General features: G+C 39.1%; 1 protein-coding gene across 1 annotated transcript in view; it reads left to right on the plus strand.

Moving 5' to 3' along the window:
- LOC133530529 (uncharacterized) overlaps positions 1-15,599 on the plus strand; it is a 547,295-nt gene that overhangs the window by 59,632 nt on the left and 472,064 nt on the right. The window lies entirely within an intron of this gene.

Consider the following 15,599-nt stretch of genomic DNA (forward strand, 5'->3'; position numbering starts at 1 on the left):
CCACACGTATGGGTTTGATGAAAAAAGATTTTTTAAGTTTCAGTTCTAAGTATGGGGAACCCCCAAAATTTATTGTTTTTTTTTCTATTTTTGTGTGAAAATCTTAATGCGGTTCATAGAATACATCTACTTACCAAGTTTGAACAGTATAGCTTTTATAGTTTCGGAAAAAAGTGGCTGTGACAGAATCGGACAGACAGACGGACATGACGAATCTATAAGGGTTCCGTTTTTTACCATTTGGCTACGGAACCCTAAAAATGGTATACTACGCTTTATTAAATCCATAATATTCTCAACAGCGTCTATTAAATTAATTCTCTCATCATCTAATTTAGCTACTTGGACAAACATCTCTTATTATTATGTTCATTATAAGAGTCTAATAAAGCAGGCCAACAATGAGAATATTTCTGAACGCATATCTACTTAAATAAGATTACGAGGGTATTGTATTCGTCCGACCGGAAAATTACTGGAGCGCACCCGAAATTTCACGAAAGGTCCCGAAGTTGAGTTCATCGTTCATCTGACTTACGGCCTGATTCGAGCTTTAAGATATCTCAAACATTTGCTAAGGATACGATATGGATTTTCAGTGTCAAAATAGATGTGTCTTCAAACAATTTTTATTCTATTTATTGTCACTTAGCAACTATCCTTATAGGTTAACCCTAATACAATAGCGCCTTATTAACTATATCATTTATCTTCTTATTCCTCGCGTTGTCCTGGCATTTTGCCACGGCTCATGGGAGCCTGGGGTCCGCTTGGCAACTAATCCCAAGATTTGGCTTAGGCACTAGTTTTTACGAAAGCGACTGCCATCTGACCTTCCAACCCAGAGGGTAAACTAGGCCTGGTTGGGATTAGTCCGGTTTCCTCACGATGTTTTCCTTCACCGAAAAGCGACTGGTTAATATCAAATGAAATTTCGTACATAAATTCCGGAAAACTCATTGGTACGAGCCGGGATTGAACCCGCGACCTCCGGATTGCAAGTCGCACGCTCTTACCGCTAGGCCACCAGCGCTTCACTTCGCTTAACTATAATCATTTATATTAACTTATACCTAAATAACAACATAAAACATTGAAACAAATTCTTACTAATTCTGATATATTGCATGAAAACAAGTCAGTTTGATCAGCTGCTAAATTTAGTGTTCGGACAGTGCGACTGAGAGGCGCCTTACGAAGCAGGCTGGTTCTGCCGATCGGCTCCACCTGCAGCCGCGGTCGCCGCCTCCGCTCCACGTACCCGTCGGGCACACATACATTCATTTGCTGTAGAATCCCCGGGTTGTAAATGCTACCGCGAAGGATCTGCACTAAGTAGCATGCGAGTGCCAGATCCTAGTGTGTTTCTAATATATCCCACCATGCCTAGTACGAACAGTGTGGGATACATCAGCGGATAGAAAGGATACACTCCGTACAGTTTCCAATAAAAATGCCGCTTTTGACACTGACATCTAATCCATATCGTATCTTTAGGAAATTTTTGAGGAAGCTCAAAGTTCGAATCAGGCTGTTAGTATGATTGCCATATCGTACCACACTAGTGACTTGAAAAGTCAGGCTCCTGTTTCATTATAACAATTTAAACCTAACATTGACAATTCGCTTTATTTTACTGGTTCAACCACAGATATGCTATGCTAGAATGACACGCTTAAAGATAAATGTGTACAGGAAAGCCATTTATGTATATGAACATTTCATGAGTGCGAAAGAGGAGACAAATTAAACTGCTTGAGACTACGGGTGACCTTAGGGCTGGCTCATTCCTAGGCCAAAGAATAGGCATCACCATTCAACAAGGGAACGTAGCCAGCCTTACGGGCCCGCAGCGGACAGACCTGGGGGACTTTTCATAAGAGGGTTTTTTTTAATATTCTTATTTACGTTTCTTATTTTATTAGATTTTATTTTGTTGGTTTGTCTTACTTATTATTATCATTTTAGTAGTTATAAAAAACCTTAAACTTTGAAACTTTGGGGTGTTGCTTATTTTCACAATTTCCTTTTTTTTTGTCAAATGTATAGTGCGAAATCTAAACTGTAAAACACTATTTTTGTTATAAAATTCAACATTTATCATCAACGTTATAACGCCAATCGAATAAGTTTTCAAATGTGACTTACGGCTGTTTTGAAAGTTAAGAAAGCAGCTCGGCAGGCACTCTGATTACACAGCCTGCTGAAAATATTCAAGGGTCTGAATTAATTATGCTGAAAAGGTTGTATAATTATTTAAACGCGTTGACGAACTCCTGAATATTGTAAGACAAGTCGTTGGAGTTATTTTCATGGTACGGAAGGAAGTTCATTTATTAACTTGATCTGGGGCTGAAATTTGGGACTGATATTTTTTTGGTGAAATTGAATTCAAAATTGCCATTGAATAATAATAATAATAATACACTATGCTCTTTTATAATTGCGTTACATTTTGGAGAAACAAAATAAATTATAACTGGTAGAGAATGTCTTCTAGCATTTTAGTTATTTAGTTATTTATTTTTAGTGTATTATTATATCTCCTGGGATTTATAAGCCCGTGAAATCCAAGGAGATATAATAATACACTATGCTCTTTTATTTGCTCTTTAATTGCGTTACATTTTGGAGAAACAAAATAAATTATAACTGGTAGAGAATGTCTTCTAGCATTTAAGTTTGCCTTTTGTGTAATTTTAACTGGTCAATAATAAATAACAGCTGGATTCATTATTTATTACAAGCTTTAATTTAACTTGCCCTGTTAGTATATATGGGACAAATCTTACAAGTTAAATTGGACCCACTTCCCGGTTTCCGATGAAGCTGAAAATTTGCATACATACTCGTATGTAAGTTGGGTGACAATGCAATATTATGGTACCATCAAGCTGATCTGATGATGGAGACAGGAGGTATCCATAGGAACTCTGTGATAAAACAACGCAACCTAATTGTGATTTGGGTTTTTAGAATTGTTGGGTTTTTAGAAATAACAGTAGTATTTAGAGACAAAAATGTCAAAGAAACTTTTTTTATTCGCCTATTTTTTTTTCTTGGTATTAACTCTGAAACTAGGCGAATAAAAAAAAAGTTTCTATGACATTTTTGTCTCTAAATACTGTTATAATCTTGTATATCAGTTTACTTAAAATTGAAACTTTTATTTGAGTAGTTGAGATCCTGACCTGCACGATGGCTACATTGAATGTAAACTTGCAAAGTACCCTATTCCCATGTAAATATCATACTCATCACTGAGGGCAAAAACAAACAAAATTTAATTACCACGAGTGTACCCGAAGGGATTTCCCTTCCGCAACTTGGAACTATCCAACTTTTGACGAACTAACTTTCTCATCTGCTCAAACCCTGAAGGGTTTCCCAATATTTTCTGTGTCATCTATGTATACAAAGTTTTATATACAGGTTGTCAAATAAGCTGGGCACTGAATCGATAGTATGTTATGGCCCGATTCGAAGAATGATTGAGACACGTTTAAGATTTTTAAAAGATCTACTAAACGACATCTCAAAATTGCCGTTAATTTCGATTCCGCTGTGATCCCAATAAGATTTGTCTACGATGTTTCTAACGTCACAGTGTCATTGGTTGCCCGAATCGAGTTGTTTCTGTCAATTATACGACATACAAACGATATCTAAATGAGAAATTATTACCTATTTACTTATACGCGATTAAGTCCCGTAAACAAGATTAATTAGTGGATCTGTGAGCTGTAGACCTGGCGAGAAAAACTTAATAATTAATAAATGGATGAATAAAAACTGAATCGTCAATAAAATCTATTAATGTCGAATCTGCTCACAAAATTTTACTAGAATCGGTTGAGAATTGCGACATGTAGAAAACATCCGGACATAAGCTGGTGAAAAGGAGACCTTCGCTGAGGCTCGGTCAATAATGTGTGAAAATTGTGCAACAATAAATCAGTATTTTCCATCTACATTTATTTTACCCTGTATAGAAGGACAAATAAATCACAGTACGATTCTCCTTCAGTAAGATAAACATAAAAGCTCTACCTAATTAACAAAAACATGGAGTATTAGAGCAGAATGTAATAAAGCCTAGGTTTTTCCACGCTCACAAAAGCCTAGAGTCCTACATTCTTTGTCTAGCAGATAATCTGTGGCGTAATACTTCGACCCGAGACAATTAAGTAATCCAGACTGCAGTCTTCAAAATTGCAGTGTTTAAACTAACAGGCTAACCGAACGCGCACTGACCGTCTGTTGCTATCTTTATTTTTTATAGGACAATATTACACAAATTGACTAAGTCCCACAGTAAACTCAATAAGGCTTGTGTTGCGGGTCTTTTTGTGGTGCAATTAATATTATTTACTTATTTACTAACTGACATCATAATGTCTGAACGATGTTATTTAGTAAATTGTACGATAACTGAATGACATCAGTTAGATGTAAATCTGGTTTCAGTGTACGGTTGAATTAGCCTGATTGTATTATACGATAGCGGACGCGAGACAATCTCTTTGTCTGAAAATTTAATCATATTTATCTCTAAAACATTGGTTTTTATTACATCGTCCACGTTTAATGCATAACACCGATGTGTTATGGTTTTAACACACTAGAAGGTTTCTATATTTTTGCGTAATTGTTTTAACTTAAACTTAGATCTTTATGATTCTGACCGTCAAAGTATTATCTTGAAAGATTTATGGAGATAAGTGGGGCTTAAACTGCAATGGGTATGAAAAATATGGCCAATCAAAAACTCACTGAATGGCGCCATCATCTGGAAGGTAAGTAAATAAATGTAAAGTTAACACCAAAGTGGAGGATCCGCGCAAAATCGCCTTTTCATACAAACGTAGTCTTCATCTTCCCCTCTGGATATCAAATTGATTGAAAATATTGTTTATACAATTGTTGTATATTGACCACAGCGAATACCCCTACGTTATTATATGAGTTAGGAGCATTTAAAAATTTGTATGAAAACTGTTTTTCGTTCCTAATTTTTACAATAATCAAAAAATCTAAAAAAGTCGAACGTAGCTATTGTTAATATACATCAAATTATGTAATAATATTTTCCATAATGTCAATATCCAGAGAGGGAAATGGGGACTGATTTTGTATGGAGAAGCGGCCGTCCCCTTTCCTCTTAAGAAGAAAATGGATAAGTTTTTTGTTGAACATACCCTTCTACTTGTTTGGTAAAATATACATTAACTGTTAATTACTCACCAGAAATACAAACAAATAATACTTTTAAGAGATCTACAGTCTTTCTACAGTCAATACTTGACTAGTCTCTACTTAAACCTAAGTTTAAAAACACACAGAAGCAGGTAATTTCCCCCTCTTTGTTTTCTTGCCTTTGTGTTAACTTTGCTCCAGTTGAAGCACACGTTTTTATTAGTTTTAAACGTCTGTTGTGGGCGAAATTAAACTGAAAACATTTAGAATGCTATTGCACTGTTAAGACTTTTAGAGCTTCGAAATTGAACAGTTTGTGTTTTTTATGGGTTGAAACCACAGTACATTAAGTACATTTTTTTTTATTGCATGCTTGCAGCTAAAACCAACTGGCAGAGGTTCTTTCGACAGTTTGATTAAATGTAACTACACTGAGCAGATGCAGCACTTGTTCTTGCCCCACATTTTCTTTTTGAAATATTTTACTATAAGTATAACATAATTAAGAAAATATATATTTATATTTTCATTATAATATATAGCCGCCCGGAGTCCCATTTCATTCTATTTTCAACCTTTATTTTCAGAAATTAAAAGTAAATTTGTTTTGGCAAGTTGAGATTTGAGGGCTATAAAAGTAGGTATAATATTGTTGAACATACGTAGGTGAATGAATCAGGTAGATAAATTAAGCATTAACGAATCCATACGCGTAATAAAGTCTTTTTATCTAACTAGAACACTATTTTATCTCTCATTCCTAAACTAAAGCCTAAAGACGTCTTACATCCATATATTCACTGTAATACGTCGCCAAATTATCATAAACCATTTAAATTAACACGTATAACCTCCATCTTCATTCCGAATATTACAATCGCATAACGCCGAAGCGACTTACTTGCTCAGACAAAACTAGTATAAGTCTAAAGGTCAATTATCTTCTTTATCTTCTTCTTCCGGCCTTGTTCCATTTCTAATTAGAGTCGGCTCTTTTAATCATCCTCCTCAAGTGATATCGTTTCTGGGCCGTCGCTATATGTAAATAGTTATTGGAAAAGTTCTTTTTAAAACTTGACATCCATATACAACTACATATTTGGTCCCGATGATATATGTGTTTTTGCCATGTGCTCATCTGGTCTTCTAATGACATGAACGTACCAGCGCAAGTATGTCTTGGACACAACGTAAAAATGTACATTTCTTGCACCCCCAGAGGGCCTCGCCCAATGTACCTTGCCCACATAAAATTTGGGTCTTGTCCCGCCACTGCTGCGGCCCACTTAAACATCACCATTTCCGCCACATGCACTCTGTTCAGTTGTGATAGTCGGCCGGAATCTAATTTTTTTGATGAACATCTTGGTCATTGGCGCGTATCTTTCATACGACTTTCATTCATTCTTCATTTCGCTTGCTCCAATCATCGTGAGCGATCTTCAAGATTGTATCAATCAATACTATACCAAAAGGTTAAATGAATACGGCCATCTTATAGATACCAAGGTCAACTTAAGATGGCGCCCGAAAACTCGACTTCGTTTTGCCGACGCTCAACTACCGCCGGAGTCATTTGAATGCAAAGCACGCAGCCCGGCTCCGATTATTAGGGTCACCGCCATAATGCATCCCGATTAGTGATGTGCAACTTTAGGGACGTACATATTCCTCTAGTTCCGCGTGAAAGCGTTGGTAGATTTTTCATGATATAGGAGGCAAACGAGCAAACGAATCGTCTGTTGTTAAGCAATTAATATCGCCCGTGGATAGAAAGGCTACACGTGCGATGCAGGCATTTAAGATGAGAGCACTCTTTTTTTGAAGGTTTGAAAGTCGTACCGAGCCGGAATAACGCGGGCGGGTAACGGTTGCTGTGTAAGGCAGGATTTTTTTGGAGAAACGTACAGTTGAGGACTGCCAACCATCTAAGTGGTAGAAATGGAAATGATGTCGCTCAGAACGATGGTGGAAAGAAGCGGCAGATTAATCCGAGCAATTCACGGAGCGTCAAAGTGACAAGCAGACCTGAACTTTATCGCTGTTATCTCTTCTGATTAACGCAATTGATTCTATTGATATCGCAAGTGATTTAATTTGTGCACTTTCTTGAGTTAAAAAAGTCGTCAAAAACATGCAAACCCATCCATCATATCGATTGTGACTGTTTGTGATGTTCCATGCCTAATGAATGGGTCCTTATGCACATGCAGCTTAAGGAACGCATGGAACGCATGGAACGGAACGGCATGGAACGATTCATATTACACAAACAAAGACAATTGTTTGTGTAAAAAAGGTCGCAAAAGTTCATTTTTTCATTTAAAACAATGAATTACGGTATTTGACGAGCCTACTCATTTCCGTTTCCTTCGCGCCAAAGCAAAGAAAAGGCGTAAAAATTTCATTTAAGGTAGCAGGAAGGCGTGCTTAAAAATAGTATGGAAATCTCTGCAATAGAAAAACACAAAAAACAGATTGACCCACTTACATAGGTAAGTCAATATTTGTCAGAACTTCCAATTCTACTCCAAAAATTTATCCTCAGTAGCAGCCCTCACTTTTTGTCGTAGGCGTAGGATCTGACAAGACACTTGCGATAAAATTGATGTGCTAATGGACGGCCTTTGTCGCCCGCGATTACTAGTGGCGGACGAGGGTGAACTTGATTAAGTGGAGATTACCTTGTACGGTATTAGGAAATGTCAGTCCACTGTTGAGCATACCGGTATTTTGATGGAAACTAGCACGTCTACTGGCACAACACAGAATTTATTAACATTTTTAAAATGCGACGTTTAAAAACCACTCAGGTCAATTTGAACGTACACTGACATCATAATGACATTTAACGAATGTCATTCAGTTATCGAGCATTTCGCTCGTACTTGTCCGTACATGTATAGGATGTATAGGCGAGGGCGAGACGCACAATAACTAAATAACATCATTAAGATATCATTATGATCTCAGCAGTGTATGGTCGAATTGGCCTTACTGTTGTATATCCTGTAACGGATATAATGGTCGTAGTAAAAAAATATTTGGAGACAAGCTTACACAGATCGTCGTACCCCCAAACTAAGCGAAGTTTGTACTATGGGTACTAGGAGACGATAGACATACGTATATACGTTCTTAAATAAATACATAAATAAAATAAATAAATAAATATTATACAGGACATTATTACACAAATTGACTAAGTCCCACACACATACACACATACTTATATACATAGAAAACATCCGTGCCTCAAGAACAAATATCTGTGTTCATCACACAAATAAATACCCTTATCGGAACTCGAACCCAGAACCATCGGCTTCATAGGCAGGGTATTTTTTTTATACTACCTCGGTGGCAAACAAGTATACGGCCCGCCTGATGGTAAGTAGCCTCCGTAGCCTATGTACGCCTGCAACTCCAGAGGAGTTACATGCGCGTTGCCGACCCTAAACCCGCCCCCCTCGTTGAGCTCTGGCAACCTAATAAACTAATTTTATCACTGTATACAGCTATCCATAATATCCCTGGAAGTCCTCTATGCATCTGGCTAAATTTAGCACTTCTAAAGGCTACTTAAGAGCCCTTAATCCTTGGAGCGTTCTCCGATTTCACGAAATAACGCTCGATAGATGGCGTTGGCGCTCGGTACGCGAGCGCCGGCAACGCGACGCGCGTTTCAATGCAGACTAGAATAATCTTGATAGTTTTCAATATAATTTCAAGCAACATTAATTTTAGTGTCATATGATATCATATGGGCACTCTTTATTTTATTGTATATGCACAGTAGTTTTTTTTTTTTATGTACACTACTACTAAGTGTACAGACTACAGAGTGTACTATAACCCTTGCTCTTTATTCTGTCTCTTTCACACCAATGGAAAATGAAGAAGTTACTAAATGACTGCAGGTATAAATAAAGTATATTAGTGCGATAGAGAGACAGATAGTGTTTCGTTGTCGTATCGTAAACGATTGGCATGTTGGCCACACACTTGCTTAGTGCCTAGCCAAAATACCAATCGTTTGCGTATATTAGTGCGATAGAGAGAGAGTAGTGTTTCGTTGTCGTATCGTAAACGATTGGCATGTTGGCTACGCACCCATGATACCTAGCCAAGAAGCCAATCGATTGCGCATATTAGTGCGATAGAGAGACAGATAGTGTTTCCTTGTCGTATCGTAAACGTTTGGCATGTTGGCTACGCACCCATGCTGCCCAGCCAAGATGCCAATCGTTTGCGCACATTAGTGCTATAGAGTTTCAGTGTTATTTGAAATCACGTTAGGGTTTGTATTATTATTTTTGACCCGAATGAAGTCCATCCAGGTTCTTATGATGGAGTCAGGAGTAGGTCACTAGAACTCCTAATCTACTCATTATAATTCCATCGTATTCGAGCTCAAAAGATTTGCCCTGACGAGTACCATCGATCTAGATGAAGTCCAGGGTCTCATGATGGAGTCAGGAGTTGGTCACTAGAACTCCTAATCTACTCATTATAATTCCATCGTGTTTGGGCTCAAAAGATTTGCCCTGACGAGTACCATCGATCTAGATGAAGTCCAGGGTCTCATGATGGAGTCAGGAGTTGGTCACCATAATTCCTAATCTACTCATCATAACTCCATCGTGTTTTGGGCTCAATAGATTTGCCCTCACGAGCACCATCAATCTAGATGATGTTCAGGGTCTCATGATGGAGTCAGGAGTTGGTCACTAGAACTCCTAATCTACTCATTATAATTCCATCGTGTTTGGGCTCAAAAGATTTGCCCTGACGAGTACCATCGATCTAGATGAAGTCCAGGGTCTCATGATGGAGTCAGGAGTTGGTCACCAGAACTCGTAATCTATTTATCATAACTCCATCGTGTTTGGGCTCAATAGATTTACTCCGACAAGCACCATCAAATTACCATTATGATGAATAGATTAGGAGTTCTGGTGACCAACTACTGAGTCCATCATGAGACCCTCGACTTAATCTAGATCGATGGTACTCGTCAGGGCAAATCTTTTGAGCCCAAATACGATGGAGTTATGATGAATAGACTAGGAGTTCTGGTGATCAACTCCTGAGTCCATCATGAGACCCTGGACCTGATCTAGATTGATGGTGCTCGTCAGGGCAACTCTATTGAGCCCATACACGATGGAGTTATGATGAGTAGATTAGGAGTTCTGGTGACCAACTCCTGACTCCATCATGAGACCCGGGACCTCATCTAGATCGATGGTGCTCGTCAGGGCAAATCTTTTTAGCCCAAACACGTTGGAATTATAATGAGTAGATTAGGAGTTCTAGTGACCAACTCCTGACTCCATCATGAGACCCTGGACTTTATCTAGATTGATGATGCTCGTCAGGGCAAATCTATTGAGCCCAAACACGATGAGGTTATGATGAGTAGTTTAGGAGTTTTGGTGACCAACTCCTGACTCCATCATGAGACCCTGGACCTCATCTAGATCGATGGTGTTCATCAGGGCAAATCTATTGAGCCCAAACACGATGGAGTTATGATGAGTAGATTAGGAGTTCTGGTGACCAACTCCTGACTCCATCATGAGACCCTGGACCTCATCTAGATCGATGGTGCTCATCAGGGCAAATCTCTTGAGCCCAAACACGTTGGAATTATAATGAGTAGATTAGGAGTTCTAGTGACCAACTCCTGACTCCATCATGAGACCCTGGACTTTATCTAGATTGATGATGCTCGTCAGGGCAAATCTATTGAGCCCAAACACGATGAGGTTATGATGAGTAGTTTAGGAGTTCTGGTGACCAACTCCTGACTCCATCATGAGACCCTGGACCTCATCTAGATCGATGGTGTTCATCAGGGCAAATCTATTGAGCCCAAACACGATGGAGTTATGATGAGTAGATTAGGAGTTCTGGTGACCAACTCCTGACTCCATCATGAGACCCTGGACCTCATCTAGATCGATGGTGCTCATCAGGGCAAATCTTTTGAGCCCAAACACGTTGGAATTATAATGAGTAGATTAGGAGTTCTAGTGACCAACTCCTGACTCCATCATGAGACCCTGGACTTTATCTAGATTGATGATGCTCGTCAGGGCAAATCTTTTGAGCCCGAACACGATGAGGTTATGATGAGTAGATTAGGAGTTCTGGTGACCAACTCCTGACTCCATCATGAGACCCTGGGCCTCATCTAGATCGATGGTGTTCATCAGGGCAAATCTATTGAGCTCAAACACGATGGAGTTATGATGAGTAGATTAGGAGTTCTGGTAACCAGCTCCTGACTCCATCATGAGGCCCTGGACCTCATCTAGATTGATGGTGCTCGTCAGGGCAACTCTATTGAACCCAAACACGATGGAGTTATGATGAGTAGATTAGGAGTTCTGGTGACCAGCTCCTGACTCCATCATGAGACCCTGGACCTCATCTAGATTGAAGGTGCTCGTCAGGGCAACTCTATTGAGCCCAAACACGATGGAGTTATGATGAGTAGAGTAGGAGTTCTGGTGACCAACTCCTGACTCCATAATGAGACCCTGGACCTCATCTAGATCGATGGTGTTCATCAGGGCAAATCTATTGAGCCCAAACACGATGGAGTTATGATGAGTAGATTAGGAGTTCTGGTGACCAGCTCCTGACTCCATCATGAGACCCTGGACCTCATCTAGATTGATGGTGCTCGTCAGGGCAACTCTATTGAACCCAAACACGATGGAGTTATGATGAGTAGATTAGGAGTTCTGGTGACCAGCTCCTGACTCCATCATGAGACCCTGGACCTCATCTAGATTGAAGGTGCTCATCAGGGCAACTCTGTTGAGCCCAAACACGATGGAATTATAATGAGTAGATTAGGAGTTCTAGTGACCAACTCCTGACTCCATCATGAGACCCTGGACCTCATCTAGATCGATGGTGTTCGTCAGGGCAAATCTTTTGAGCCCAAACACGATGGGATTATAATTAGTAGATTAGGAGTTCTGGTGATCAACTCCTGACTCCATCATGAGAACTTGGACTTCATCCGGGTCAAAAATAATAATGCAAACCCTAACGTAATTTCAAGTGAAAATGCGTTTTTCAGAAAATCGCAGCCAAATAACACTAGACCTTACTCATAGTGTTGTGTTCCTGCCGGTGAGTAAGGTTGCCAGAGCTCACCGAGGGGCGGGCGGGGGTTAGGGTCGGCAACGCGCATGTAACTCCTCTGGAGTTGCAGGCGTACATATGCGGGCCGTATGCTTGTTTGCCACCGACTTAGTATTAAAAAAAAAGTAACACTGAAAATCCATCAATAAGCGAGTCTGTTAGGCATAATGTAAAAAATGAACTTTTATTAAGATTTTCTAATCGCAGTATATAGCCCTTCTCGGAACTCCGTAGCTGATTACGATCGCAACGAATGCCTGACAATCGAGCACAGGTCCGTCCTCTAAGCGCGCTCCGCGCGGACTGAGAGCGGGGCGTCGCTGCTGCGTGATTTATACTTGTTTTAAAAAAATATAAATTTACGGCAATGTAGGTCCCATAGTTACGATTTTTTTTTTGTAGGTTAACATAAAGTTACAGTTTGCTATAATATTATTTTTATAGCAAAATATGCGTACAATTTGCGGAAATAAAATATAATAAAACCCTGTTTTCGCCAAAAAAAATGAAGAAAACTCGGAAGGTATTTTATCAGTATTTTCAAATGAATCTTCGATTGTTAATCATTCCAGCCCCTCGTACGAGATATGTTGAATCAAATTGTAGTCATTCATGTACCAAATGATTCTTGTTTATAGCAAAATTGAGAACGGAAACGCCACATCTCACTGCAAAATTTGGAAAAGACTCCCAAAAAAACCTCATTAAAAAAGAGGTTTAAAAGAGAAAATGAAAATTTGAACTGTTGGAGCCCCTAGTTTAGGAAACGATTATTTAAGTACGTTATCAGTTTTTGAATAAATACTAATAGTTACGTCGTAATCTTGAATGAAAAAGGAAGCATTTTACAAAATACGCTCGTCTGTAGGAATAAGGACTCTTAAAGCCCCCAGTTAGCCAAACTCTCACCTGACAGCCTGACAACTCCGCCGAGTATTTATCCAAACTTGCTGGATAAATCATTTACTGTAGTTTCGGTTTGCTCTGGATGTTTGTTTAGGCTACTGTAACGTGGTTACACGAGTCTAGGATGATCTGTGAGCTATTTGGTTGACTTTGACTGCTTTTGCAAGATTTTTTAAGATTTTCTCATGCTCTGAAGGCGGACGTTGGGCTTCTAAAAAAATGATACGTTTCTGCTCTACAGCACTGAACTTTCTATGTACATGTATGTGCATGTTCTATGTGCATGTATGTTAGTCTTTTTTTTTTCGATAAGCAATCAACTTTTTAGTTTTAAATGGATTTTTTGTGCAATTTCTATTCTGATAATTAACCCTCCATTCCATAAATATCGATACTTTTAATTTTTTTTTATATACCACTTCGGTGGCAAACAAGCATACAGCCCGCCTGATGGTAAGCAGTCACCGTAGCCTATGGACGCCTGCAACTCCAGAGGAGTTTCATGCGCCTTGCCGTCCCTTTAAAAACCTGTACACTCCTTTTTTGAAGAAGCCCATACTGTATACCCCCGGGAAAACCTCGGCAAGGAGCTCATTCCACAGCCGGAGCGTCGGCGAGAGGAAATTCCTCTTAAACCGCACAGTACATACATACTTTTACATAAAATTCTTAATTTAAATTACTATTCGTAGACCGCGAGCCAGGAACAATTTCTATCACCAATCGCCTCCCGGCTGAAAACTCGTGTAGTGGTTAACGGCTAGGTAAGATGAACCCTCATGGACGTCAGCTGCCGCTCCGTTGGTGGGTTGAGGAATGGCAGCCATCGAAACACGTAAAACAAAACGAAAAATTGTCATCGCCTCCCGTTTGAGACTTTATCAAATGATAGTTCAGATGATGTTGTAATTTAAAAAAATCGTCAGCTGGTTATATCGCGGTGGAAAGAACATCAGCTGGTCGCATGAACATGTAAAAAAAAAGCGCTATACCTTTTATGATAGCAAATACAAATCATGAAACGTTGCATGTAGCATTTCATCAGGCGTAATCGCCTATAAAGCCATCAACGGATTACGCAATTTACACATTACGCATACTTTGCAGCACATAAAGTGGTAGGCGTATATTTTTACATGTTCATTTTACAGCTGACGGTCATTCCACCGCGATAGAACCGGCTGACGGTTTTTTAAGTTCAAAACAGTATCTAAACTATCATCTGACAAAGTATCAGCCGGGAGGCGATGACTGACGAAATATGTTCCTGGCCCGCGGTCTATCGATTTCTAAATAAAAATAAGCCGTTATAAAAACAAAAACAGTGCAAGCAGAAATTCCGCTCTTCGGCCCTCAATTTAATATCTAATTATCTTAGTATTCCTTTTGGTATAGCAATAAAATTAAGTTTCAAGTTTTGAACTAAAAGCAGTGTGAAGAACTGAGACATTAACCCCACCTGCCGAAGAAAATTTAGCTTTAATAGTGCACTTTTTAAGAGGGTAATAGTCTAGTAAGTGACGATAATGAACTCTTTCCTCTAAAATTTCCAGCACTACTTTAAGACCTACTCAGGCTTAAGTGCCCTGCTTGGAGTTTATTTCTTTACAACGTAATTTAGGACTTTATTAAGTCTAGAGGATTTATCTTTGTATGGAGGCCGATTCAAACTTGAATTTGTTATGGTTTGAACTGGTTTTGACACGACCTGCAAACCATCAAGAAAAGAGCGTACTCTCTCTCTTCCCAGCTATGTATCCCACATGGTGGTAGGAACAGCTTTCTGCTTAACCTTCTCCCCTATCGTCGCTGGGCCTGCAAAAGTCGCTATGTGCATTTTTTCATTTTTTCGTTTTTGGCACCATTTTGAACCTTACGTCAATACTCATATGGTCCAAAAACAGCGATAAGCTAACATTATTATTTCTGGCCATGCTAAAAATAAGCATGTGAAGTTCATACATTAAAAGTGCCTTAGAAAATAACTAAGTTTCACTAATCACATAACTGTGTCATTGGTATAATACTATTAAAGCAAAATTGTGGCCGATATGTGTACGAATAATTCGCTATGTGCTTTGAAGCACATAGCAAATTATTCGTACTAGTTTGATCGGGTCGTTTGCGCCTGCGATGTGATCTTCGGCACATAGCGACATTTTAGTACAAGTTATGACCTGTCGCACTTCGCGTTAGGATCCGATGAACTGACACATGCGTATTTATTAAAGTAAAGTGTTCATTGATGTTTTGGCGGTTCTTGTGGCAACATCGTTTTAGTTAAGATCGTGATTATTTAATAAGTTAATGTGTTAATGCGAGTAAAGTGTGAC

This window comes from Cydia pomonella, chromosome 23 (assembly GCF_033807575.1).
Source record: "Cydia pomonella isolate Wapato2018A chromosome 23, ilCydPomo1, whole genome shotgun sequence".
NCBI lineage: Eukaryota > Metazoa > Arthropoda > Insecta > Lepidoptera > Tortricidae > Cydia > Cydia pomonella.